Below are 25,399 nucleotides of genomic sequence, written 5' to 3' on the forward strand. Positions count from 1 at the left end.
ATATGTTTCTTGACTCTTCCTCTCCCACCACCATTTTAGACATATATTAACTTCCTACAGTAGCTGAAGAGAATTTAATTTTTACATTTTATACATACTTGCACACATTCACAACCTTTCTCCAACATGGCATTTCACCTCTTTTGGATTCACTACTACTCAGAATTTATGTTGATATGCCTCAGTAAGTACTGTTAACTGCTGTTCCTAGCTAAGCCTCAGAGTCTGCTCTAATTACATTTCCTTTCATGTGCAATATTTTGTTTTTCCTGGAGTTAATCATCTTGGTACATTTGCTCAGATTTTCAGGAGCCTTTCACTAAATCCTCTGACTTCTTGTTAAACTCTTCGCCAAGTAGGCAAGCACATGAAAAGGCCATCAGGTAATTTGTTCTTGTTATGACAGGAATGCTTGTGTCCAGTATCCTCCATCATGTGGCACCTCTCTGAGCTGAGAGCTCTCCAGACCTTCTGACCCGTATTGCCTTCTACATGATAGCATGGACTAGATGTTTCCTTGGACATCTTTTGTTAGTTTACTCCTGTGTTTTGCTGAAGTATATCCTTTAGTAGCTTCTCGAAAAATGGTCTATAGAATCATTGAGATTTTGCCAATCTGAAAAAATGTCCCTGGATTATCCTTACATTCAACTGACAGCTTGGAAGTCATTTTCCTTCAGCATTATAAAAACATTGCTCCATGGACTTCTGGTTTCCAAAAGTATTGGCAAGAAATCTGAATGCCATTCTGATTTCTAAGTTTTTCTATTTCCTCTGGAAGTTTTTATGATCATCTCTTTATCCCTGGTGTTGTCAGATTTTACCATAATTGGTCTATTTTTTACTCAGTGCTCTGGGCACTTGGTCCACATTTTCTTGTGTCTTTTTAAATAAGTTCCTCCTCTCCATTTTTTGCTCTTCATTCTTTCTGGAATGCCTATAAACTTGGTGTTGGACTTCTTGCGTTGATTCTCTGGCTTTCTCTCCTTTCTTTGTCTTGTTCTATTTGCTGGGAGACTTCTTTAATCTTACTATTCAGTTCTATTGAAACATTCATTTCTGCTATAAACGTCTTAATTTCTACAAGTGTTTTCCTGGTCTCAGTTTCTTTTTTACCCTGTTACCAATTCACAGATGCAACATCTTCTCACTCTTCAAGTTTATAAATTTCAGTTTGAAGCTACCTTCTGCTTTCTGCATTATTTTGGCTTTGGGATTTTCTGCATTTGTTTATCTGTTTACTTCATTAGATCTCTGGTATTTGGGTTACAGGCTTTCCTCAAAAGTCTGAAGATGCTTAGCTATCTCTTCATATTGAAGAATGGTGACCTTTAGCAAGTATAAATTATTTCAAACTGAAAAGTAAAATTTTTAAATTTAAAACACACACATACAAAGAAAGGTGACATTTAAAGCTACCTGGATGCTCTGGGTACATATTAATGGTAATTCTTAAGAGCTGGGATTCTAGGGACACCTGGGTGGCTCAGTTGTTAAGCGTCTGCTTAACCATGGTCCTGGGATCGAGTCCCATAAGGGTCTCCTTGTTCAATGGGGAGCCTGCTTCTCTCTCTGCCTGCTGGTCCCCCTGCTTGTGCACATGCTCTCTCTCTGACAAATCAATAAAATCTTAAAAAAAAAAAAAGGATTTAGGTAGACCTGTGTTCAAATTCTCTTTATTCTCTAGCTCGGTGACCTTGGGTAACTGCCCTACCCTCTGCCCATTTCCTTCTATGTTAAGGTAGAGATGGGCTGGAGCAGGGGCTGGCCTGCACTTCCAGGACCCCAAGAGTGAGCGCCTCCTTAAGTTTTGTACCCTAGGATCCGGCTTGCCTCCCACTTGTCCTAGTCCCCTTTTTATCAGGGGAAATCTGAGAATTCGGCAGGACAGGCCTCTAGGAGCTTGGCCCAGAGCTGGCCTGTGGTAAATGCTCAGAAACTGTGAGCTGTTAGTGCACAGCAAGTGATGTAACATTTATTAACATGAAACATTTATTTAATACCCACTGCATCTGGTGTTCTGACTAAGAAGTCAGAAACAGAAGGAAGAAGGAGAGAGGGCTAAGAGAAATGATGTGAAGAAAGCATTATGATGATAAACAAGTAGAGAAAACAAAAGGAAAATAATCAAAATCTAACTAAGAAAGGCTAACCCAGGAGACAGAAAACTGTCTAAAGCAAATTTATGTTGACACGGAGCTGCAGCTGGAGAGATTTTCTGGGTGAAGAGAAACACCTTCATCATAATGAGGAATGAGTCAGTAAGAAAAATCTGGAATCCCTGTCTCTTCAGAAAAACAGAAGTGATTGATTCTTCGAGGCTTCCTGAAGGAAGAGAAGCAGCCTCAGGCCCAAAAGAAAATGCTCTTTGACAATCTGTGGCCCCTTGATTTTCATACATGCCAGTCACTGCTGCTGTTTCTCTTCATTTTAATTGATCATCACTCTTCTGGGTTAGGGCCTCAAGGTGATTTGAGTCAGGAGCAGGGCACGTCTCTAAGTCGGACGAACAAACAAACACTCTAGACTCCTTCCCTCCTTAAGAAGATGGGAAATAAAATCTTTAGGAAATAAAATCCTCCCCCCCACCCAGTCCTCCGTCGCTCCCCCTCCCCTCCTCTCCAAACACCAGCACGAAGTTGAAAACCAGGGGAAATTTAGAAAAATTTACAGAAGAGTCCATAGAAGTTGTTTTCTTCTCCAGACGCATTGCTCTCCCCAGTTTAAGAGCTCTGTGTTACTTGGACTCAGTTTGACTTAACGTGCCTAAAGTGATTATCAATAAATTTCTGTGGTAGTCCCAGTTCTCCTGTCCTGTTTGGGCCTAACGTGTTGGGGTGCCGCCTTCCTGGCCAGGCCTGTGGAACAGAAGCTGCGGGCGGGCAGAGACCTGGTGGAGAGACCAGCACACCAGCCACCTCCCTGACCCACCTCAGGAAGACCCTGGGGGAAGGGATGGCCACAGCCCCTCCACCGCCCAACACAAAGGAAACATTGGATCACAAACCATTTGACCTTTCTGGAATCCCATTGTTTCTTTGTGCTTCGCTGGCATTTCGGGAAGTGACTGAAACGCCAGATCTGTTCTCAAGTATGAGCCATACTGCCAGGGGTGAAGGAGGGTTTGCTCGGGGGGCCCTAAAAACTTTCCTGGAGGGCTTAAGGCATCCTGGGAGGAGCTCAGGCTGCTAAGCCTGTGTGCCCGGAAGGGGGTGGGCTCTACCCCACATGAGTGGGCCCTAATCCAGTGTGACTGATGTCCCTACAAGAAGAGGAAGAGACCCCAGGAGTGGGTGCACACAGAGGGAAGACTGTGTAAGAATGCAATGAGAAGGCGGCTGTCTACAAGCCAAGGAAGGCAGCTCATCCCCCAGGGGTGGGGCCCTGGTGGGTGGCCTGGGCGCAGTGCCCTTCCCACTCCTCCAGCCTACTCTCTGCCTTCATCTCTGACTTTCCACCAGTGTAGGAGTGACTCAGGAAAGGACCGGATGAGCAAGGAATCTCTGCCTGTCTGGGGCCACAGGCAGCTTCTGCAGCAGCCACGGGACTCTGGCCAGTCATCAGTGAGTTTCGGACCCCCTACTGCACCCATCAGGGTCATCTATGAAATTCACCCCGGCCTAGACCCCCAGAGTTGCAGCCCATACTGGCTGACCTCACCCCGGCACAGCCATGGGCCCAGTCTAGGCTCACTCCCCTTGTTTCTTCAGATTCAACACCTGCCTGTCATTGGTGCAACTTTCTCAGTGGCAATACTTGATTTTGGTACCCGCAGACTCAGTCCTTCTAACGAACCATTCTGGTTCCTTGATTTCATCCCCTCACAGACACCGAAACCTCCCCTCGTTAAGAATCGCAGCGCCTGGGTGGCTCAGTGGGTTAAACCTCTGCCTTTGGCTCAGGTCATGATCTCACTGTCCTAGGATCGAGCCCCGCATCGGGCTCTTTGCTCAGCGGGGAGCCTGCTTCTCCCTCTCCTTCTGCCTGCCTCTCTGCCTACCTGTGATCTCTCTCTCCGTCAAATAAATAAATAAAATCTAAAAAGAAAAAAAAGAATCACAGAGCCTCTGCTACCTCCTCTTCGACCTCCTCCTCACTTCGCGCCTTTGCTCATTTCTTCCAGAACCACAATGCCCACCTCTGCTCAACCGAACCAGGACCCAGAGTCACTGATCTTACTGCCTTCCAAGTGGCCCTCACCATCCTCAACTTCTCCAGTTCCCGCATCTCTAGCCCAGGTTCCGTGGCCAGTCACAACTCCGTGTTGTCACACACACACCTGTGCCCTCCCCCTTCTTTTGCGCTGCGGTCCTCAAACAATGGCAGTCCCGGTGGGACTCAGCCTTCTGTCAACTCCACACCTGTCCCACCCCACCTCGGCCATCCCCCCCACAACATTGAACATGAACAGCAAAAAAGATTGTAAGTCGGCTGATTGGTGTTACTTCAAATGTGAGGGAGTCTTTAGTGCTCCCTGAAAACGCAGCCTTGTCCCTCAGTGCAGGCATTCCCTCATGCTCCAGTCCCCAGCATCTCCATCTCAGTTAGTGACATTGCTTTGGAGATCACTTGGGAAATAGTGAAATTAGAAAAGAATTTTAAGAGACTCCCATCATCGTATCTCTCTTAGTTTGCTGCCACAACAAGATACCACAGACTGGGGGGCTTAAAGAATGGACGTTTCTTTTTCCCACAGTTCTGAAGGCTGCAAGTCTGAGATCAAGGTGTTGGCAGGTTTAGGTGCCATAGGGGGTCGGAAACTCACTGGTGACTGGCCAGAGTCCCGTGGCTGCTGCACAAGCTGCCTGTGATGAGGGAGCAGGAGGCTGGCTGAGGACAAAGCAAGAGCTCTCTTCCTGCCCACGGGTCCTGTCCCCGTGCTTTAATAAACCACCATTTTGCACCAATGACGTCTTAAGAATTCTTTCTTTAGTCGTCGGCTCCGAACCTCCTCACCCCACCGAACCTGACTTAGGTTCTGGGACTTCATCACCTGTGGCCCCAGACAGGCAGAGATTCCTTGCTCATCCGGTCCTTTCCTGAGTCACTCCTACACTGGTGGAAAGTCAGAGATGAAGGCAGAGAGTAGGCTGGAGGAGTGGGAAGGGCACTGCGCCCAGGCCACCCACCAGGGCCCCACCCCTGGGGGATGAGCTACCTTCCTGATGAGGGAGCAGGAGGCTGACTGAGGACAAAGCAAAAGCTGGCACCTTGCACCCCCCTCTCCACCCGCTCCCCTCTCCCCTCGTAATATGTGTGACATTCCTCAGGCACCCCTGACCACCATAAACAAGAAACAAATAGTTAACTCGCAGAGATCACAATCCTGCAAGACGGAGTCTCCCAACTATCTTGATGTTAATGGCTTGCCAAAAGACAACATTGATCAAGCGCAAGGCCTCAGGTATCCCCAGCACCTTGTAGGCCCCCTTTAGCATATGAAAGCTCCGTTGAAACCTCCCTTTCCCTCACCTTCTCCCAACCGCAGGGTACATAGCCTGCCATCCCTCACAACCCGGGGCAGTAGCTCTTTCTGCCCACTGGGTCCTGTCCCCGTGCTTTAATAAACCACCATTTTGCACCAAAGATGTCTGAAGAATTCTTTCTTGGTCATTGGCTCCGGATCTCACCCCACCGAACCTCACCTAGGCTCTAGAACTTCATCATTCCCATCTCTGTCTCCTAGGGTGGGGGGGTGAAGGAGCTTCTCTCCCTGACTGCCCCCTACACCCCCACCACATGTGAGCATGCCCTCCCGCCCCCCCCACCCCCCTTGCCCAACCCCGCAACACACACTTGCACCTTCTACTTTGTAACTATAATGAGGGAGGCAAGTGGACCCAGACAGGGTGAGCTGGAAGGGAACAGATTTCCCCCTCAAGCCTCAGGTCACCAAAATGTGACGTCCATCCCAGGGAGAGTAGAAACACTCAGTTCCATGTGGCCTAGGATTCCCGAAAAATGTTTAGTGGTCGGAGTATAGCCTTGGATCACTGAGACTCTGGAGGTTTGGTTCTTCTAACTCTTTTTTTACTAGAAAGCATCTGAAGCATCTGGTCACAGTTGTCATTTGACAACTCAGAAATGTGGCACTTGAGGAGAAGTAGTGTGACCTTTCCACAGCCACACAACTCTTAAGTGGCCCAGCCATGACAGGAAACTGGGTCCGACTGACTCCAAACTCCCGAACAAGTGCTCTGTTCCCTTCCTGAGTTATCCCCGCTGGACCACACAGTATGTAGGTGTTCCTCCCACACACCCCCCTCGCTTCTCCTCGCTGGCCTCCTGATATGTACCTGGTCAACTTGGTTTAGATCTCACACAATCCCTAACTTCTGGCAGGGGCGGGGGCCAGAAGGACAGTGCCGGCTGGCTGGCTGTGACCCACAGAGGGCAGCAGGCCCTCCAGAGCCAAGGCCTCACCATGTTGTACTTTCTTTGTGGTAGTCAGGCTCTTGCTGGGGTGGACGGCCCTCTGCATTTTGGTCAGCCACTTGTCAAAGGACTTTCCCAGTTCCAAAGCTTCAGAGGAAATTCTATTGAATTCTAACCTCAGACTTAGCTAGCATCATCTATGAGATGGTGGCTCATGGCCATATTATTCTGGGGAAAGTTCTCAATAATGGTTACCGATTCGACCTGCAGATTGTTCCAGAACCATCTTCTGCTCAGCACCCTCAACTGCAGCGAGAGGCCTCCTGTGAGCGAGAAACAGGTCTCAGAGCTCCAGAGAGGCTCTGGCCAGCTCCCGCCACTTGAGGCCCCAGTGGGAATAGAAAGGTGAGGACAGCAGTGAGATGGTTCAATGGCAGGATTTTTAGGTTTTGTTGTTGGATCTGATGTGGCAGCCATGGGAAGAAGGAATCAAAGTTAGTGGTGCTAGAGTAAGAACTTCCGGAAGCTCCCGGGACAGGGCTGCTGGGTGGTGTGGCAAGGCACAGGCTGTGAGAAAAGTCCTCTCCGCACACAGCTGGGTCTCTGGGAACCAAGTCAAGCTCAGGTTAATTAAGGATCGCCTCCCCCTGCCTCCTCCCACATTTGCTTTCAGGAAATGGCCCCACCACTCCTGCAGTCCCCTCATCGAGCCAGAAGGCTGGGAGTTATTCTCTGCTCATCTCCCTCCCCACCCCCACATCCCATCCACATCCGAGCTGTCCCCTCTTCTCCATCCCCATCCGCCCTAAGTTTGTTCAGCTCCTTTATTCCAGCAGTAACTTGCTGGTTGGCTCCATCTTACCTCCCTCTGATCTGTCCCTTACGTTACCACCTGGAGAGCGTCTTCCCTGCTCCCTTCCCAGGAATGCTCTTGCCTCCTCTTGTCACCTGAAAACAGCCAGCTGTCCTTTACAGATACTGGCAGCATTCTGCGGGGTGGGAGGAGGGGGGGTGTTGGGGGGTGGTGGAATGATCAAGCAGGAAGTCTAAACCCGAAACTCACAACCTTGGCTCCCAAGTAACACCTCCACTTAGAGGGTCCCTGGCACTTCCACTCAGTATGCCCCAGACCACTCCCTCCATTCTTTCCCACACTCTACCCCAAGTGTGCCCCCCCTCTAGGTAAATAGCACCTCCATCAGGAGTCCAAGCAAGAAACCTGGCTAGCTGTCCCGAGTTCTTGGTTCCCTTTTCACACCTGGAGATCCAGTCCCGCTTTCCCACTGCTCTTTTGTCCACTCGACTTCTCCCTGTCTCCATGTAGCGCCCCCCAGTGTCCACGCCAGTGCCTCCAGTGGGGGCACCCAGGTGGCTTCTGAACCCTTCCCTGCTTCCATCTGGCTCCATTCTCCCATGGCCGCCAAATCTTTTGCTTCTTTAGGGTTCTAATTCTTCCTTTCCTGGAGGACCAAAACGCACCTGTACACACCTTGTTCTAAAATGATGTATACTTTATACCCTTGGTTTTTTTTAAATGATTGTTATTGATGTATAATTGACACACAATGTTCTATCAGTTCAAACTGTATGATCTTTGCCTTTTAAAGTTTATCTCAGAGACTGGCCCCCGTCAGTATGTAAAGAGCTCCCTTGTCCCTGTGATTGCCCAGCAGTCTATTGTGTGGGTGACCAACATTCACTCATCAAAGCCCTTCTGTGTTAATGTTATGATTTAGTCACTTATTGAAATTTAGCGCCTTTTTCAATCTTTCGAAACCCTACAATGCTACAGCAAATAATCTAGTGTATGTTGATTTTGAAGCATATATGTACGGGGTAAATTCATGGAAGCAAAGTTGCCGAGTCTAAGTAGTGCATTTTTGATTCTGATGAATATTGCCGAGTCACTCCCTTTAGGGTTTATACAAATTTATAACTCTGCCAACAAGACAGGAGATAGTCTGTTTCCCACACCTTTGCCAACACCACGTGTTTACAAACTTGAATCTTTGCCAATCTGGGACACAGAAAATGATTTAAAAAAACGGAACGCAGAAATCAAATCCTATCATTCTCTTGCTTAAAAACTCCTCAGTGGCTTTGCTTAGCGTTGCTGTGAAATCTGATGTCCCTGTCTTGGCCCCACAGCCCCCTCTCCAGCCTCATCTCTTGCCTCTGCTCCTGAACATCCATTTCTTCTCAGTTCCTTAAACACACTGAGTGCACCAGCCTCTCAGGACCTTTGCACAGACTCTTCCTGCCCCCCAGAACGCCTTTGCCTAAATCCTCTAGGCCCCAATTGTTACCCCTCTTAAGGGGGCTCTTTGACTACCTTTCAATGTCAGTGTCCTTGCCCTTTCTTATTACTTCACCCTGTTTTTTTCCCTATCACTTATCACAATCAGAAATTACTTATATGTTTACTTTTCTTGCCCACTAGATTTTAAATTTTACCATGCCTGGCTCATACCGTGTGCTCACTCACTGAGAACAAGTTGAAAGAATGTCGGAATAAATAAACGGCTGAGGACTTCTCCCCGGACTCCCAAGGACATCAGGCTTTTCTCATATTCTCCCTCATCCCATTGTGTGTCTTAAAGACGTTGTGCTTCTAAAGCTGGAAGGCGTCCCATCCCCCAGGTGACTGCATTTCCCAGGTGTCTTCAGTCAGCTAATGTCATTCTTTGGGATCCTTCTGAAGGCAAAATGTGACTCACACCTTGGTCACAGCCGTCACAGGTGTGCCCACAGAAGCAGATTAGAGGCCCCATCAAAAACTTTCTGTGGTTGCCAAAGCAGATCTCAGGCTACAACATGCCATCTCAGGAAAAGAGACAGATCCCCGGGCTCGTCTGGGTTAATGTTGGTTAATTATTCAAGTCAATCCACTACATTGGAGAGTTTGAAGGCAAGAATCAAAGTAGGATGTGAACACAGGAAATCAAAGTAACACTTCATGTGGGAAACAGAAAGCATATGAGTTCATGGAATGACTCTTGTATGGGTTGAGTTGTGTCTCCCCAAAATCCATATGTTGAAGACCTAACACTTGAATGTGACTATCCTTGGAAATGGGGTTCTTTCAGAAGTAAGCTGAGGTTACAATGATGCAGGGTGGGCTATAACCCAATAAGGTGGGTGTCTTTATAAAAAGGAGCGATTTGGACCCAGATGCACACAGGTAGAGCACCATATGAAAGTGAAGACAGAGGAATGCAAAAGATAGCCAGCAAGCCCCCAGAAGCTAGAGGAGAATGTGGCACGGAGTTTCTTTTGCATCCCTCAGAAACAACCAACCCTGTTAACACCTTGATCATGAACTTTTAGCTTCCAGAACAGTGAAACAATCTTTTTCTGTTAAGTCAGTCAGTTTGTGGTTCTTGGTTACAGCAGCCCTGGCAAACTAACACAACCAGAAAGCATGTTAGGCTAACTTGGACAGTGTATTTTGCATGCCCAAAGTAAATTTATCCCTTTTTCCCTCTAAATAAACTCAGTCACAAGTGTTTCCTTGCTTGAGTGGTAGAAAGCATATGTGGCTTAGGTGGAAGGGCCTGGGGTATAGTCCTGGTGCACATTCCCATTCTGGCTTCAGTAGACAACAAAGTGAGTGTGTTGCATAAATGATCTCTCCTGTTCCCTCGCTGATCAATGCTTGATGGTTCTGCAGCTCCCACACCCTTTCCCTCATGGGCATGGTTACCACCAAACAGTTTGCAAGGCTTAGGGAGCTCAAGGCCAAAAAGCTAGCACCCTCAGTGTCAGAGGTAGGACTGTGGAGACCCTTTGCATTTGGACTTGATAACAATATCCTGCTTACTCTCCCTTCCTCTCCTTTCCCACTCACAGAACTGCCCTCTCTTATCCATTCATGCGGAATTTGGTTTTAAACCACTTCAAAATGGTTTCGTCTACCTGGAGATCTCACTTGGGGATGTTAATTCTTTGGAGTCATTTGGGAAACTATGAAGGCATTCTTAGTTATCACCATGAAATTGGGGGAGGGGTATCAGATTCACAGGCAAAGGCTAGGGTGCTAAGGATCCCACAGTGTGCAGGGAAAGCTTACATAATAAAAATTCTCCCACCCAAATTTCAGTAATGTCTCTGCTGAGAAATACTCATAGGATGGTGTCAGGGAAAGACTATGGACCTTGGACCTTGGTGCCAGGTGATGTCTCAATTACCTATTGCCGTGTAAAAAGAACACTCTAAAACTTAAATGGACTTCAAGTAATAATCTTATTATTCTCTCTTATAGTTCTGTGAGTTGACATATCATCTGGGTGTTCACTTGACATCTCTCACGCAGCTGTAGTCAGATAGTGACCAGGGCTGGAGTCTACCGAAGGCTCATCTGGAGTCCAAGATGGTGGCTCACTTACATGGTAGGCAGTTGATGCTAGTTAAACTGGAGATTGACTAAAGTGTTTTTACATGTGGCTTAGGCATCTCCCAAGAGGATGCTTCTTTCCAAGAAAGAGTGTGCCAGAGGGAATATCCCAAAAGACCAAAGCAAATGCTGCAGGGCTTCTAATGACCTAAGTCTTGAAAGTCACCAAAAATCCCCCACATGGTGTTATATTGGTCAAAGCTGACACAAGACCTGCCCAGACTCAACGGGTAGAGAAATAGACTCCATCTTTTTTTTTTTTTTTCTTAAGGACTTTATTTATTTATGTGACACAGAGAGAGAAATCACAAGTAGGCAGAGACAGAGGGAGAAGCAGGCTTTCCACTGAGCAGAGAGCTCAATGCAGGACTCGATCCCAGGACCCTGAGATGATGACCTGAGCTGAAGGCAGAGGTTTAACCCACTGAGCCACCCAGGCGCCCAAAAGACTCCATCTTTTGATGGAGAAGGGGAAGAAGAGCATGAGGGATTAGTCCATCTTTGAAAATATAATCTATCACAGAGGACTTGGCTTTACATCCCGCTTCTACTACTTACTAAATTAAAGACTTCCATTAAATCCTGTGTTTTCCTTGAAAGAATGGGATAACATGGTAGCAAATGTCTTGAAAGCCTATGGAAACTCTTGCTAGTTGTTACTGTTGGTGTTTTCGTATTAATGGGAATAATGGTCCCAATTCCAGAAATTCTCGTAATGCTATGCATGTATCTGCCATTTTGTTTTTGCTGACTTTATCATTGAAGCATTTGAAAAGCAGCCTTGGTGTGTGTTTGTAAAGCCATCATTTGACCAACATAGGTCCAGCCTTTTTTCCTTTATTGGATTTTTAATTAATTTTTATTGTATCAAAATATACCATCTGTGAAAGTCCCTTGACTTCCTTCCTATCTCATCTCTCTTTCTTTCCCAGAGGCAAAACTACTCACAACATTCACAGCTTTATTTTTCTTTTTTGGTATTTGCATTCATATTTTTAGATGATAGGCATATAGCCTCTCAAGTCACTTATTTTAAATATTTTCCACTAGAGTAAGCAAATATTTTAGATCATTCATCCTGCCCCTTCCTGTGCTTTCTAGCCTTCCAACATAATTGTTTATCAGTTTTTGGTTCAATCCACACACAGTATTTTCATTATGATGATTATGTAAAATAAACATTGTTCGCTACCTCAGCAAGTAGTGAGCTGAGATTTTATTTTATTTTTTCCTCAGTGTTTTCTTCCTTCTGGAGTTAATAATTCCTTTATATCTTGCATTTGCTTTGTTTTCCTTAAATATCTATATCTTTCCCTATTTCCAGTAACTCTGCAAACTGATTCAATCATCAGAATTTCCTAGAGAAATTCTTCTTGGAGCCTCAATGCTCTTTTCTAACCCCAACTGGTGGGTTCCTAGGCCTGTCCCATAGCATTCATTCTGGGACTTTCCTTCACCCCCATCTTGGAAATTCCCTTTGCCCCGATGCATTTTTGGATCCCAAGCCTTCTTCCTCTTTCTTGGTTATGCCCTCATCATGGAGCATCCTCCGGTGGCTTCCCAAGAAAGGGCACATCAAATGTAAACTTTTTTGTATTTTACATGTTAGAAAATGCCTTTATTTTGTCCTCAAACTTCTTCAATAGTGTGGCCAGGAATAGAAATCTAGGCTGCAAATAATTTTCCCTGGGGATAATGAAAGCATTTTTCCAAAGTCTTCGAACTTCCAGTGCTACTTTTGAGAAATCCAATGCCATTCTGATTTTTGATCTTTTATATGTAACTTCTGAGTTTTCTCTTTGAAAACTCTTAAGACTTTTATTTTTTTTATCCCTAGAGTTCTAGTGTCACAATGGGGTATCTTGGTCTAGGTCCATTTTCAGCTACTGTTCTGGGCATGTTGGCCAAGATTTGTGTCCTTCAGTTCTAGAGCATCTTTTTGTATTATTTCTTTGGTAACTTCCTTATCATCATTTTTCTCTCTTCTTCTGAAACTCCTTATTGCATGTTGAACCTCCTGAATTACTCCTCTATTTATTCCTATTCCTCTTCTCTTTGTTTGCTTTCAGGGAAATTTCTGTCACTGTATCATCCAACGCTGATACAGAATTTTTGAAATTTTCACTTCATATATTTGATTTTCAAAAACTCTTTCTTGCCTTGAGTATCCCTTTTTCTTCATATCCTGGAGATGCAGGGTTTTCTCTTATGCCTTCAAAGATATCAAATATACTTTATTTTCACTTTCTGCTGCTCATTCATCATTTCTGCTTCTTTCATAGATCGTTTTGCTGTCCTGTTTGATTATTTTATTCTCTGTCCTGTTGGATATTTTCTTCTCTGGTGATTGTTAACTGCCACTCAGATTCAAGGTTATGGTCTTAAAGAGCTGACCGAAGTTCTGTGTACATGGATGGGATCTATTCTAGGGTGATCACGTCAACAATGGCTTTTTTGCCTGGAGCCTCCAAATGTCAGTGTGCGTTGGTCTTTGTCCTGGACTGGGTCAGTTCCTACAGAAAAGAATCTTTCACCCTTCTGCCCCTGTTGATCTTAGGCTAGGAGGAGGACAGGATGAGGCAAAGGAGAAGGGCTCACTTACAGTGCAAACTTTCAGCGAACCCAGGCTCCCTCTGTAGCTGAAGTCAGTAGCACAGTCTCTCATATTGAGTTTTTCTAGAAAATAACTCTCCTGTCCCCTGCAGGAAGGGGAGTAGGGGTTGGGACCTGCAAGCTATCTGCCTCTTATAAATACAATAAAAACAATGTCTCTTTCCAGGGCCCACACCATCCCCTTCTACAGGACTGCCTTGGTTCTCTGGGCCGTTAGCAACTTAGTCCCCTTTGTGGTTTGCTATCCTGCTCCCAAGGCACTCAGTTCGGACTTTCCTCCTTCCTGCTTATTCCTTCGCTTTTCTACTATCTTGATACATTGTGATTTGGGGTTACATTATGTCTCCCAACATGTAAGAGACTTCTGAGGACGGGCTGGAAATTGCTCTACCCACCGGCTTGAAACCCGATGGTCTCCGCAGCCCATATAAGTCACTGGGGAAACCTGCCTTTTGCGTAACCCTTAAATCACCAGACCCATGCCTCTCCATGGGCTTAGAACTCTAATAACAGCAGCAAACAACGGCCATTTTTAACGCCTACGATGTGCCAAACACTTTGCATAAATTACCTTTAACCCTCGCTACAACCTACAAGGTGAATGTGATTATCCACACCCAACATAAGAGGAAACTGAGGCCCAACCAGTTTCAAAAGCTTGTCCCAGTTCATTCCTTTGATGAGTGGCAGGGTCAGGATTTGAATCCAGGTCTGTCTGGCCCCAGATTGCCTCCAACAACCAAAGCCTTACAAGCTTCAGGTGGCCCAGTGAGTGGCCCTTACATCTTGGGTCTCGGTGCTGACTGACACACTCTTATGTGCCCGTGATTAAAAGGCATCCTTTGGCGGTACAAATAAGGTCCCGCAGGATATGTGGTCCATTCGGTTGTTCTCATCTTGTGTGTGTTTGAGGTGAACCTTTCAGGTAAGCAGGCCTTGAATCTGCAGTGTGCAGCCTTGAGCTGATTTTAAAAGAAGCCAGTTCATAGGAAGACTAATGAGACCAGCCACCCTCCCCCAGCCCTGACTCCTGCTGATCTCCAGAGCTGCAGCAGGAGCCCGGTAACCATGGTGATGGTGGCGGTCTGCCCACAGTGGAGGGAGGCGGGCGTGGGGGAGAGGGAACTGGGAAGAAGCCTCCTGCAGGGGATGGGACAGAAGGGTTCCTCGAAGCTCACTTGGCGTGGAGGGTGCGAGTTGGGGGGGGGGGGCTTGGGGGCGGGGCTGCTCCCCCAGGAGCACACCCCTGCCTGCCAAGCGCCCACCTGCCTTACCAGCCTCCCTGGCATTCACGTTCTCACCTCTTTCCCTGACTCACCACGCAGGTGGGTGACTCACTGCGCCTGGGGTGTGAGCGGGGCAGGGGCGGTGCACAGAAGCCTCTCTCTCGGGCTGGGGTGCTTAGTGGGCTCCAAGGGGGAAGGGGTGGTGAGCAGCATCTGGAGAAGGCAAGCCTGAGGGACCTGAACTTCACTTGGCGGGGATTGGGAAGGGGACACGAAGGTCCCACTCTCCGGGCATCTGTCCCTGCCTGCCTCCAACTCCACCATTTCCTGGTTCTTGAGCCTGGAGATCCCATACCCACTGGCAGTGCTTGACAGGGAGGGTGAAGAGGCCTCTGGGCCCACGGCTTGCACGGGGCTGGCGGCCCAAATATAGATCCAGTATCCCCCGAAGTTTACTCCCTTCTCCAGTCCCTTGACAGACTTCCAGTCACCCCCAGCCTAAAGATACAACTCCGAAAGTGGCTGACATAGCCGTCCTCTCCAGTCCTGACTCCTACCTTGGTCCCCTCCACCCTCTGCCCTGGGCCTCCCTGGCCACCTTCCATTCCCCCGCAGCTTTCTCACAGGGCCCTGCCCTCACTCCCTCCCCGCTTATGCCCTTTCGGATATCCTCCACCCAAACATCACTTCTTCGGGAACACCCGTATTAGCCTCATGGATCAGTCACTGCACCCCCTGAGGCCCCCACGAAGCTCTTCTTTGCAGCGTTCCTCACAGCTGCCATGCCTTGATACGATGGGTCTCCCTCGCACCGGACTGGAAGGGCCCGGAGGGGAGGGCCAGGCCTTTGTCTCTGCTCCCATTGGATTCCCTGCCTCTTGCACAGTGTCTGGCAGATGACTGTCACTCAACAGAGAGGGAGGGAGGGACAGCTTGGGTAGACAGCTGATGCAGCTCTCCCCCTCCCCTCCCACACCTGCCCCTTCCCCCCACCCCGACTGGGAGGCAGAAACCAATGTGACATTTCTCCAGACCTCTTGTTCCCCCGTGGTGAAACTACTATGACTGGGGACTTGGGCTCCTCAAGCCAAATGATCACTTGTCTTCCTCTCAAAAATGTGTTTCTTGAAGGTAAGAGCAGCTAACACTTCCAGCATGAAAGAAGTATTTCTTGAGTGCCCACCCCCTCGCCCCCACCATTTGGCTCACATTTCAGAGCGTTCGCTTTCTTTCCTGCAACCACCAGGCCTGGTTCCTATGGCACCCAGTTGTCTGATTTCTAAGGATAACGTGCCCCTAAAGACCACCAACACACAAGGGTCTTGTGGGAAAGGGCAGGAACGACTTCTGGGGCCAGACTCCCCCAAATCCTGATGGTGGGTCTTTCTGCCTGGGGAGATGGAGATGACTGGAGGTTTTCGAGGCCCTTTTCTCAAGCGTGTACAGAAACTGGTACCCCTCAGCCCTGCAATCCCAGTCCAGGTCCCTGCAAAGGGCTCCAGGGAGTGAGTCACCTCTGATAAACCCAGGTAGGAGGGATTTTGATAAGATAGAAGAAAGGGTGTTTACACAGGGCCCTTCCATATTGGGTGGGTCTGTTTGGTGTGCAGGCCAAAGAACATCCTTTGGAAAAGCAAGGAAGTCCTACTTGAAAACAAGAGGGAAGGCAGAGCCACTGACTGCCTCCTGCTGATGTGTCCTTGAACTTCTTTTAAATGGGTTCTGAGTCCCTCTTATAAAAGAAAGGTGTCTGAATGCATAATGCGAATCAAATGCATTCTCTAACTATATGACTTTGGGTAAATCATTTCACTTCTCTGCTTGATAAACTGCTTCAAAGCCAACTCGGAGGACCTGTTGGGGACCCTTTCACTCTAATAAATATTTCTGGACTCATTAAGGTCTCCTCTGTCATGTACTTGAGTTTAAGTCTCTATTCTAGCATTTGCTGATTTTCTAGTAAAATGGAGCCTCATCCCAGGGCTCTGTGGGTCTCCAGCCTGGTGCCCCGTTCCTGGAACGAAGGAGAGGCTGTTCGTTAGTCACGGTTCCCCCACCCTTCTCCACCTTCCAATAAGTGTGGAATGGGCTGTCGCAGGTGTTTGGAGACCACGCAGTCTGTTTCTGAAAGGAAATTCCTGGCTTGTTAAGAATAATCCAGGAAGCCTGAAGATTGTTCCGTTCCTCAACAGGGACCTAGCTAGAGGCCTTCAGTCTTGGACCCACAGAATGCTTTTATGTGAAACCCTGTTTCAGACAAACCACTATTCCAAGAACCAGCAGGACTGGGAAGCCCATCTGAGCAGAGGCAGAAGAAACACAGGTGGGGGGGAGCCCTGTTCACAGGCCAGCCCTAGAAACAATGCCAAAGCCCATAAAACTAGAGTCAAGCCTCGAGTTCTCAGTGGAGGCCTGCCCCACCCTCCTGGTGTAACATACAAGGAAACAGGTTCACAGAGGTGAGTTGAACCACCCAGGATCACCTGGAGAGTGGGTGGCCAAGCTGGGACAAGAGCTCAGTTTTGCCACCAGGGAGAGGTTGCCTTTGGACCTTAGTTACCCATTGTAAGTTCTTCTGAAGCATAGAGCCCTGCTCATTTCCGTCAAGGATTAACAGGGAACTGAGGTATGAAGTCCAGGGGGTTGGAGCTAATTTTCTGAGCAGTGACTTCCTTTGAGCTTATGAGCTTACATGCACAGTATAGCAAAATGTAGCATTAGGTCAACAGGGAAGACCATCTTATCAATCATGAAAGGTCCTTTCTAACTCTCAAGTTTCTGTTTGATTAGTTTGTTTGTTTTCAATATTAACCAAAGATAACCATTCATCTCTAGACCTCTTGAGACTCAGCCAATGTGTCCAAGATCTCACTGAATTGGCAATAGATACTGTGATGAGAAGGAATACCAGGGTCCCTCAGGGCCCAGCGTGTGTCCACCCACACATCTGCCCCCCTGCCTCCCTGCAAAGGCCCAAGGAGAGACTATCACAGGTGACTGACAAGCAGTGTCAAGTATAAATCTCCTAGGGATACCCTGGAATAAGCTGGCTTCTCATGAAACTGTGGTGGAAGCAGAGCAAGTCTGAGATTCTCCTGTTTTATCAGAGATTGGGAAAGGGCCCACAGGACTGGGGTTCTCCATCTCCTGGAGTTGGAGCAGGGGCTGGGCTCTCCTGGCGCTGTGATAGAAGTAAGTGGAAAAGTTGTATTTGTCGGGTCCTGGAGGATATGATATGGTCTCCCAGGAAACAACTTCCAACACAGGGCAACAGAAAGGGAGTCATTACTCCACTCAAGAGTAGCCCCACAAACCTTAACTCCCCAAACCACAGGGGGTACCCAGGGTGAGGAGTGGTTAGAAGATAAAGAAGAAGAGGTTGGGGTCTGGGGGTCACGGGCCACTGCTCTCAGAGCAGATGGAGCTGTGAGGAGATGGCACAGCCTGGCAGGGACAACTGAGCTTAGAGAGTAAGATTCTGTTCAAAAAACTTAAGAGAAACTCCCAAGTTTCCTTTTAGGCTCTTCTTAGATAAGAGGACTAAGTTGCCAACAGACCTCAGGGGACATGGAGCAGAGAGACAGGGGTGGTAGGAATGAACCAAAGTATAGAACATATAGTGTCTCAGTTAAAAGCCCAGGCCCAGGAATGTGACCTGTGTTGAATCTCAGATCCTGCACTTACTAGAGATGTAAAGGGATTGGGCAGATGTCTAAACTTTGGTTTTCTCAACTGAAAAATTGGGACAAGAACACCCACCTAATGTTGATTAAATGACATCAGATATAGGAAGTCACATATCTTATCACAATGTCTAGTATATTAGAGTGGTCGTATTGGTTATCTGTTGCTGCATAGCAAATTACCCTCAGACGTTGTGACTTAAAACAACAAACATTTACTATCCACAGCTTCTGTGAGTCAGGGATCTGGGCACAGTTTAGCTGGACACTTCTGCCTCAGAACTTCTCGAGAGATTGTAGTCAAGCGATTGGCAAAGAGGTCTCATCCACAGGCTCGGCTCTTGTGCAGAAGGGACACATCCAGGCTCACCAACATCGGTGTTGGAAGGCCTCAGTCCCTCACCATGTGGTCCTCTACACAGGGCTGCCTCATGACACGGCAGCTGGTTTTCTTCAGGGCACACGATCCAAGAAAGAACAACAGCAAGAGAGAAAGTACCCAAGAAAGAAGGCACAGTCTTTGTATAATCTAATCTCAGAAGGGGACCCCATTACTCCAGATATATTCTCCTCATAATATTCATGAGGTCAATAGATCGGATCCATACTCAAGGGGAGGAGTTACATAGAGCATGAAGATCAGGAAGCAGAGTTCACTGACAATCATCCTAGAGAATGCCTACTACACTGTTTAACATTGCCTATTTTATTATTCCTTTTATTCTCCAAATAATTCTCCAGTGATACCACTACAAGTTTTTTTTTTTTTAAGATTTTTAAAAAAGATTTTATTTCTTTATTTGACAGAGATCACAAGTAGGCAGAGAGTCAGGCAGAGAGAGAGGAGGAAGCAGGCTCCCTGCCGAGCAGAGAGTGCAATGTGGGGCTTGATCTCAGGACCCTGGGATCATGACCTGAGCTGAAGGCAGAGGTTTTAACCCACTGAGCCACCCAGGTGCCCCACCACTACAAGTTTTATTGCTTCCATTCCTTCTGCCAGAATTGCCTGCTTCCAAATCTTTACATTTTCCAATCCTACCCATCTTGCAAGGCCAGACTCAAATGGTACTTTCATGAAGTCTTGGTTAACTGTTGCCTTGTAGGAAGTAGTTGTTTTCTTCTCTGAGGTCTAAGAGGGAAGGGTTTGATGGGGGGAAGTGACTAAGGACAGCTCTGTGGTGCTCAAGATAAATGCAATGACACTTAAATGAGAAGGAAGAAGGTAACTCAAATACATTCCATGTGCTTTTTCTCAAAAATGGGCTATTGTGGGGCACCTGGGTGGCTCAGTGGGTTAAAGCCCCTGCCTTCCACTCAGGTCATGATCCCAGGGTCCTGGGATCAAGTCCCGCTTCGGGCTCTCTGCTCAGCGGGGAGCCTGCCTACCCCGCTTCTCTGCCTGCCTCTCTGCCTACTTGTGCTCTCTGTCTGTCAAATATATAAATAAAATATATTTTTAAAAATAGGCTATTGGTTTTGGCATTCTGGATCAATGAGGGCACCAGCTCTATTAGACTACTGCAGAAACTGCTTTCATATTTCTGCTTGTTCTGGGCTGGGAGAGCACCTACCCATTTGCTGACCCTTAGGACTAGGCTTTGCTAATAAAAAAGATGTGGGTCAAAAAAAAAAAAAAAGGGGAGGGGTGGGACGCCTGGGTGGCTCAGTTGGTTGGACGACTGCCTTCGGCTCAGGTCATGATCCTGGAGTCCCGGGATCGAGTCCCGCATCGGGCTCCCAGCTCCATGGAGAGTCTGCTTCTCTCTCTGACCTTCTCCTTGCTCATGCTCTCTCTCACTGTCTCTCTCTCAAATAAATAAATAAAATCTTAAAAAAAAAAAAAAAAGGGGAGGGGTTCTTCTGTAGGTATGCTCCTATAGCTCCAAAAGCAATGTACAAACACACAGCCTTCTGCCTACCATGGAAGTAAGTCATTTGGGAAATAAATTGAACTGTGGTGGTTTGTTCTTCTATCTATGACTTCTCTCATAAGTTTGAAAATACCATCTCCCAACATGTTTCTGTTAAGCCTGAGCAGAGCCTTATCCCATACCAAAATGCTCTTCTGTGATGAGTCCAGGCATCTCAAAAGGATGAACTGCCATAGGGTTTCCATGGGGATCATGGGCTGCTAAGGAAGAGACAAAGCCAGGGCAGCAAATGTGCCTTCTGTGGAGTCAAGGGTCCAAATGGAGCCAAATCAGCTTGAGTAGAGGGACATCAGCTCAACTCAGGGAAAGGGAAGGAAATTTGCATGTATTATCATCCGATGGCTAGACCGAGCAGCTAATAGCCATGACATTATTGAATCATCAAGAAAACCTGCGGAGGTAGAGGGTATTTTCCCCACTTTACAGATAAGGAAACAGATTCAGTGACGTGAGTTGGCCTCCCCCAGGTTATACCAACAGGAAAGCACAAGACGGCTTGACTCAATGCCTATGTTTGTTCCATGATCTCCTCTTACAAATGATTGTGGAAAGACAAAGGGAAAGGCAGGGCTATAAGACAAGCTAACTAAAGTGACTCCAAAAATAGGTATTACAGACCAAACATGAAGTTTCATTTAGATCTCCCAAGTTCCCAAATCGAATTGTAACAAGGCTTCTCTTACTGTTTCTTGAGTTGCAAAAAAGCAGTCTTCCATAGGGACAACCTGGGGCAAAGGGTGGGAAAAAATGTTTAGTATGAGTAATAACAAGACCTCCATAGCCCCCTGCCCCCCGTTACCACCCCATCTTTATCAGAAGATACATATTAAAAGTGATAACACAATGAGAGAGCAAACAGGATGGAAAATCTCAATCTAATTATCAGCTTCTATTCTTATGTAAACCCCATCCCCTGCTCTCCTTACTCCTTCTTATGCCATCTTTCTGTTCTTTTAAGATTGGACACAATTTCCTGTCCCAAAGGAGATGTCTCCCAGAAGGAAGTAGAAGACTCAAGCCAGGAGAAGACACAGGACTGATTCAAGGCTGTGGGGTAAGATCATCTCAAAATGGCTGATGCCAATCCGTTTCTGCTCCCCTCAACTTGATGATGTGGATTGGTTTAAACAATTGTTGAGTCTTTTTGGGGGTGTGGTTATGGAGAAACCAGGAGGTCTAGAAGAGCCCACCTAAGGCAATATGTCAACATTTGTCCTTTGATCTTCTCAACAAACATTCAGTTAGCACAGATTTGCTGCCAAGCACAGAGCCGATAGGTACAGTGGGACTCAACTGTGTGGAGACTCAGACCCTGTCCTCAAAAGATCTAAAATTCTATAGAAGAGATATAATGTGCATATGTCACTTAAAAATAAGACTGCATGTTATACATTCCCTTTTGAAAAACAGAATCAAGTTAGTATTCCTTAAAAAGGAAGGAAACTCCAGAGTGCCTGGGTGGCTCAGTCAGTTGAGTGTCCAATTCTTGATTTCACTTCAGGTCTTCATCTCAGGGTTATGAGTTCAAGCCTTGCATTGGGCTCCATGCTTGGTGTGGAGCCTACTTTAAAAAAAAAAAAAAAAGAAGAAAATTCTGATTTATGTAATAACTTGAGGACATTATTGTAAGTGAAGTATGCCAATTACAAAAAGATAAGTACTGTATGATTTCACTTATAGGAGGTCCCTAAAGTAGTTAGATTCATCAAGACAGAAAGTAGATGGTGGTTGCCGGTAGAATGGCGAGGTGTTGCTTAATGGGCACAGAGTTTCAGTTTTGCAAGATGAAAAAGTTCTGGAAAAAAAAAAAAAAAGAAGTTCTGGAGACTGTGCAACAATGTGAAAACACTTAACGCTTTTGAAGTGTACTCTTAAAAAAAAAATGTCTAAACCTGTAAACCTGGTGATTCACAGACCTGTACCCCTGGGGATAAAAATATGTTTATAAAAAATTAAAAATTAAAAAAAATGTCTAAGTTGGTAAAATATGTGTATTTTACTCTGACTAAATATATAAAAAAAAGTTTTAATGGAAAAAGTTGCTACTGACTTGCAAAAGATGAAGCAATTATGTACATAACAAGAGATACCAAAGATGTCTTTGGGGGGGGGGGCTTTAACTGAGCCCCCTTTAGAATAGAGGGCCTAGAGATGGATAGAAAAAAAGGTCCTTCCAGGTGAACAAAGAAGCAGAAGCAAAGGCATATCTTTTAAAAAAAAAAATCCAGAAATTTCTCTCTTCCATTGCCTCAGCCCTTAACAGACATTTTTCCAGTGATCAAACCGCTGGAGCCTCTGTCGATGACTCTCTCCTGTGACATCTCAGCAAGGCCTGGCTCTCCTGCCTTCTCCTGCCCTTCATCTCTTACCCTCTTTCTGTGCATGCCTCATCCTGTCTCTTGTTCTCACTCTCTGTCTGGTGTCTTTTGAACCTTCTAAAATGAAATCCTTGACAAAAGTTTGCTTTCAGCCCAGAAGTAACCTTCCTTGAGGTCTCTTCAGCAACAGAAAATACCCAGAGACTCTCACACCTTTATTAGCAGACCTTGTTTTGTTGTTCTTTTCCTCCTTGGATACCAGAAGCTTCAGAAGAAATGACCTCATCTCCTACACCAGGCAGCTCTGGATGGTAAGAACGGTCTCTCTGACAGACACTTCCATTGCCAATTCTCCCAGATTAACAGCGGTTTCATAGAACAGCACTCTGACAGGGAGGGAAAGAAAGGGAGGCAGATTTATACTTAATTCGTGAACAGCGTCAAGAGGAGGATGGGTTCTGCCGAGAATGTCTTCATCTTTGGAAGGATTATTAAAGTCAGAGCTTATTCCTCATGTGAATCATCGAGATTTAAGGCAAGAATCGTTTTGTATGAGAACGGTAACCAGTCGCAGGGAAGGCTCTGGAAGACAGCCTCCCAGGCCGGGCTGTGGGCCCTCCTGCACGGGCTGGGGGATTCAGGGCAAGCAAGCCGAAGGTTCATTTGATCAGGGAGGAGGCCTGGTCCTCACTCCCCGGTCCCTGAAATGTGGACTCACGTAGCAGGAATGCCAGAAACGTGTCTGGGGGAGCCCATCAGGTTGACCAGAAGCATCGCCCTGCTTCGCTCAGCCCAGTGTGATTTGGACAGGCTGCCCCATCTCCAGTTGGAAAATTGCTTGTCTTCAGTTTCCTGTCTTTTCATCTGGTCCTTCATTTTCAATTGTTACCTTTGGTTCTGAGTGAGGAGGACACGTGCCTTTTTTGGGGGGTAAATATAGACCAGGCTGAACATAGCACGCTGGGCATCATCACAGGTCCTGACTCCTCCCCTTGGTGTCTCCACGCTGGAGAATTCACGTGGCCCTTTTCCTCAGCCCTTCAGCTCTGTCTAGACAGCTTTCAAGTCATCAAATACTGGAAAGAAGGCCGAAATCAGTGCGAACATTTACTCTGCTGGGATTGATCACTTTGGAGGCGAAGGTTGCGGGGGTGGGGAGGGATCCCATTCAGGGACCGCGGTCTTTTCTTTGGTGTCTCTTCAACTCCATTAAAAATGATCACAACAAAATCATGGGATGTCAGCCCTGGGGGGCATCTTGGATGTCATCTTAGCCAAGCCCCGCATGATGCAAGAACCCTCCAGAAGCATCGTGGCTGGCTGTGGCTGGCTCAAACAGTCAGACATTTTCTCTGATGGAGCGTGGACTCCTTTTAGGAGAGAATTCACTCTTCCTTAGACTAAATGAAAACTATAATCTGCGTGTTGAATAGCTTCCACCCACAGACACTGATGCCAGGCGTATATGTTTGTTGACTGACCACCTGACGGGCTGGCTGACTGAACCTGACTGAGCAGAGTCCGTTGGCACAAGGAGGAGAACAGGGCAGGAGAGAAAGCGGTGGCAGTGGTGACTGGTAGTGGGACGAGTAGGAAGGGAGGAGCAAAGCACATTTTTCTTGAAGGGTTTTGTTTTTGTTGTTTTTTTTTTTTCCTCTCTCTCTTTGGTGGAGAATAGAGGGGAAGGCATGATCGTCCCAGCAAATGTTTTCATTCCCTCACATCTTCTAAACAAACCTACAACCCACCCCCCCTGCCAACCCAAGCCATCTAATTTGTAAGTAAATCACACTTCACATTTATGAAATGAATAAAATTACTTTTGATGAGTGAAAAGTGACTAGAGCTAAGTAGTGCCTATTTTCCTAAATTTCCTAGTACTTTGTCGTGACATCTTTCCCTCCCTCTCTCTGTCTCTGTCTGTCTGTTTCACACACACATACACACACACACACACACACACCCTCCAGAGCTTACAGATCTTGTCTTCTGGCCTCCTCAGAGCAAGCTAGCTAGCTAGAGCCGCTCACAGTGACCTTCGCTTTAACTCCGTCACCCTCCCCCTCTGCCTCTCCATCCTCAAACAGTTGCCCCCCTGCCCATTAGGAGGGCTCAAGGCCCTCCCTGCCTCTCCCCACCCCTGCGCACCCCTCCACAGCTCCCTGTTCTGGCAGGGCTGTTGGGTTAGAGCTGGAGCCTCCTCGCAGACATCAGACAGGCAGCAAACACGCTTTGCTTTGTTCCTGCTGCCGTGTGGGAGGGCTGGGGAGGATCCCCAGGGCGCAGGCTGCAAGCGCTCCCCTGAATCACCGGCTTGCTTGCACGGCTTCGGCTTCGCATGTTGCTCCTGGATCTGGGATCCCATAATCCATGGGAGTTGCTGATACTGTGGCTGCCACTGGTATTCTGGATCCTTCCCAGATAGGTCATCTCCTTTATGGCAGGCCCCTGGTCACCCAGTATCTGGAACTGTGATGCCCCAGCCGCCAGAGCCAAGTGAGATAGATGGCCAGTAGGGAACTGTACGCCGTTCTTCGGCCTCAAGGACAGCTGAGCCAGATAATACTGGCTTTGGTAATTGAGCTACAAATAGACCCTTGGCTTTTTGCCTTTCCTTTTGCAGATAACTGGAGCTATAACTCATCAAAAATCTACAAGACTGTCTCTGTGCACTAGTCCTTAGACACAGAATTCTCTGGGTTGAAAGGACGCTAGATGTGAACCAAGGTTTATGGGGCTCCTAGTATGCGCCGACCTTCTGCTGGCAGGTTTACTTCCATTCATCCAATAAAGAATGACTTTTTCAATCCCATGCACGGAAATAGGTCGTTCCATCAGCACTTTGTTAAACCAAATATTC

At 47.0% G+C, this 25,399-nt stretch overlaps 1 long non-coding RNA gene across 1 annotated transcript in view; it reads left to right on the forward strand.

The window, feature by feature from the left end:
* LOC131828026 (uncharacterized) overlaps positions 1-23,498 on the forward strand; it is a 39,922-nt gene extending 16,424 nt beyond the window's left edge. The window contains exons 2-3 of the long non-coding RNA XR_009352193.1: positions 21,180-21,275; positions 22,692-23,498. This is a non-coding gene — a long non-coding RNA (uncharacterized LOC131828026). The remainder of the gene's footprint in view (positions 1-21,179; positions 21,276-22,691) is intronic.
* The last annotated feature ends 1,901 nt before the right edge of the window (positions 23,499-25,399 follow it).

This window comes from Mustela lutreola, chromosome 3, assembly GCF_030435805.1.
Source record: "Mustela lutreola isolate mMusLut2 chromosome 3, mMusLut2.pri, whole genome shotgun sequence".
NCBI lineage: Eukaryota > Metazoa > Chordata > Mammalia > Carnivora > Mustelidae > Mustela > Mustela lutreola.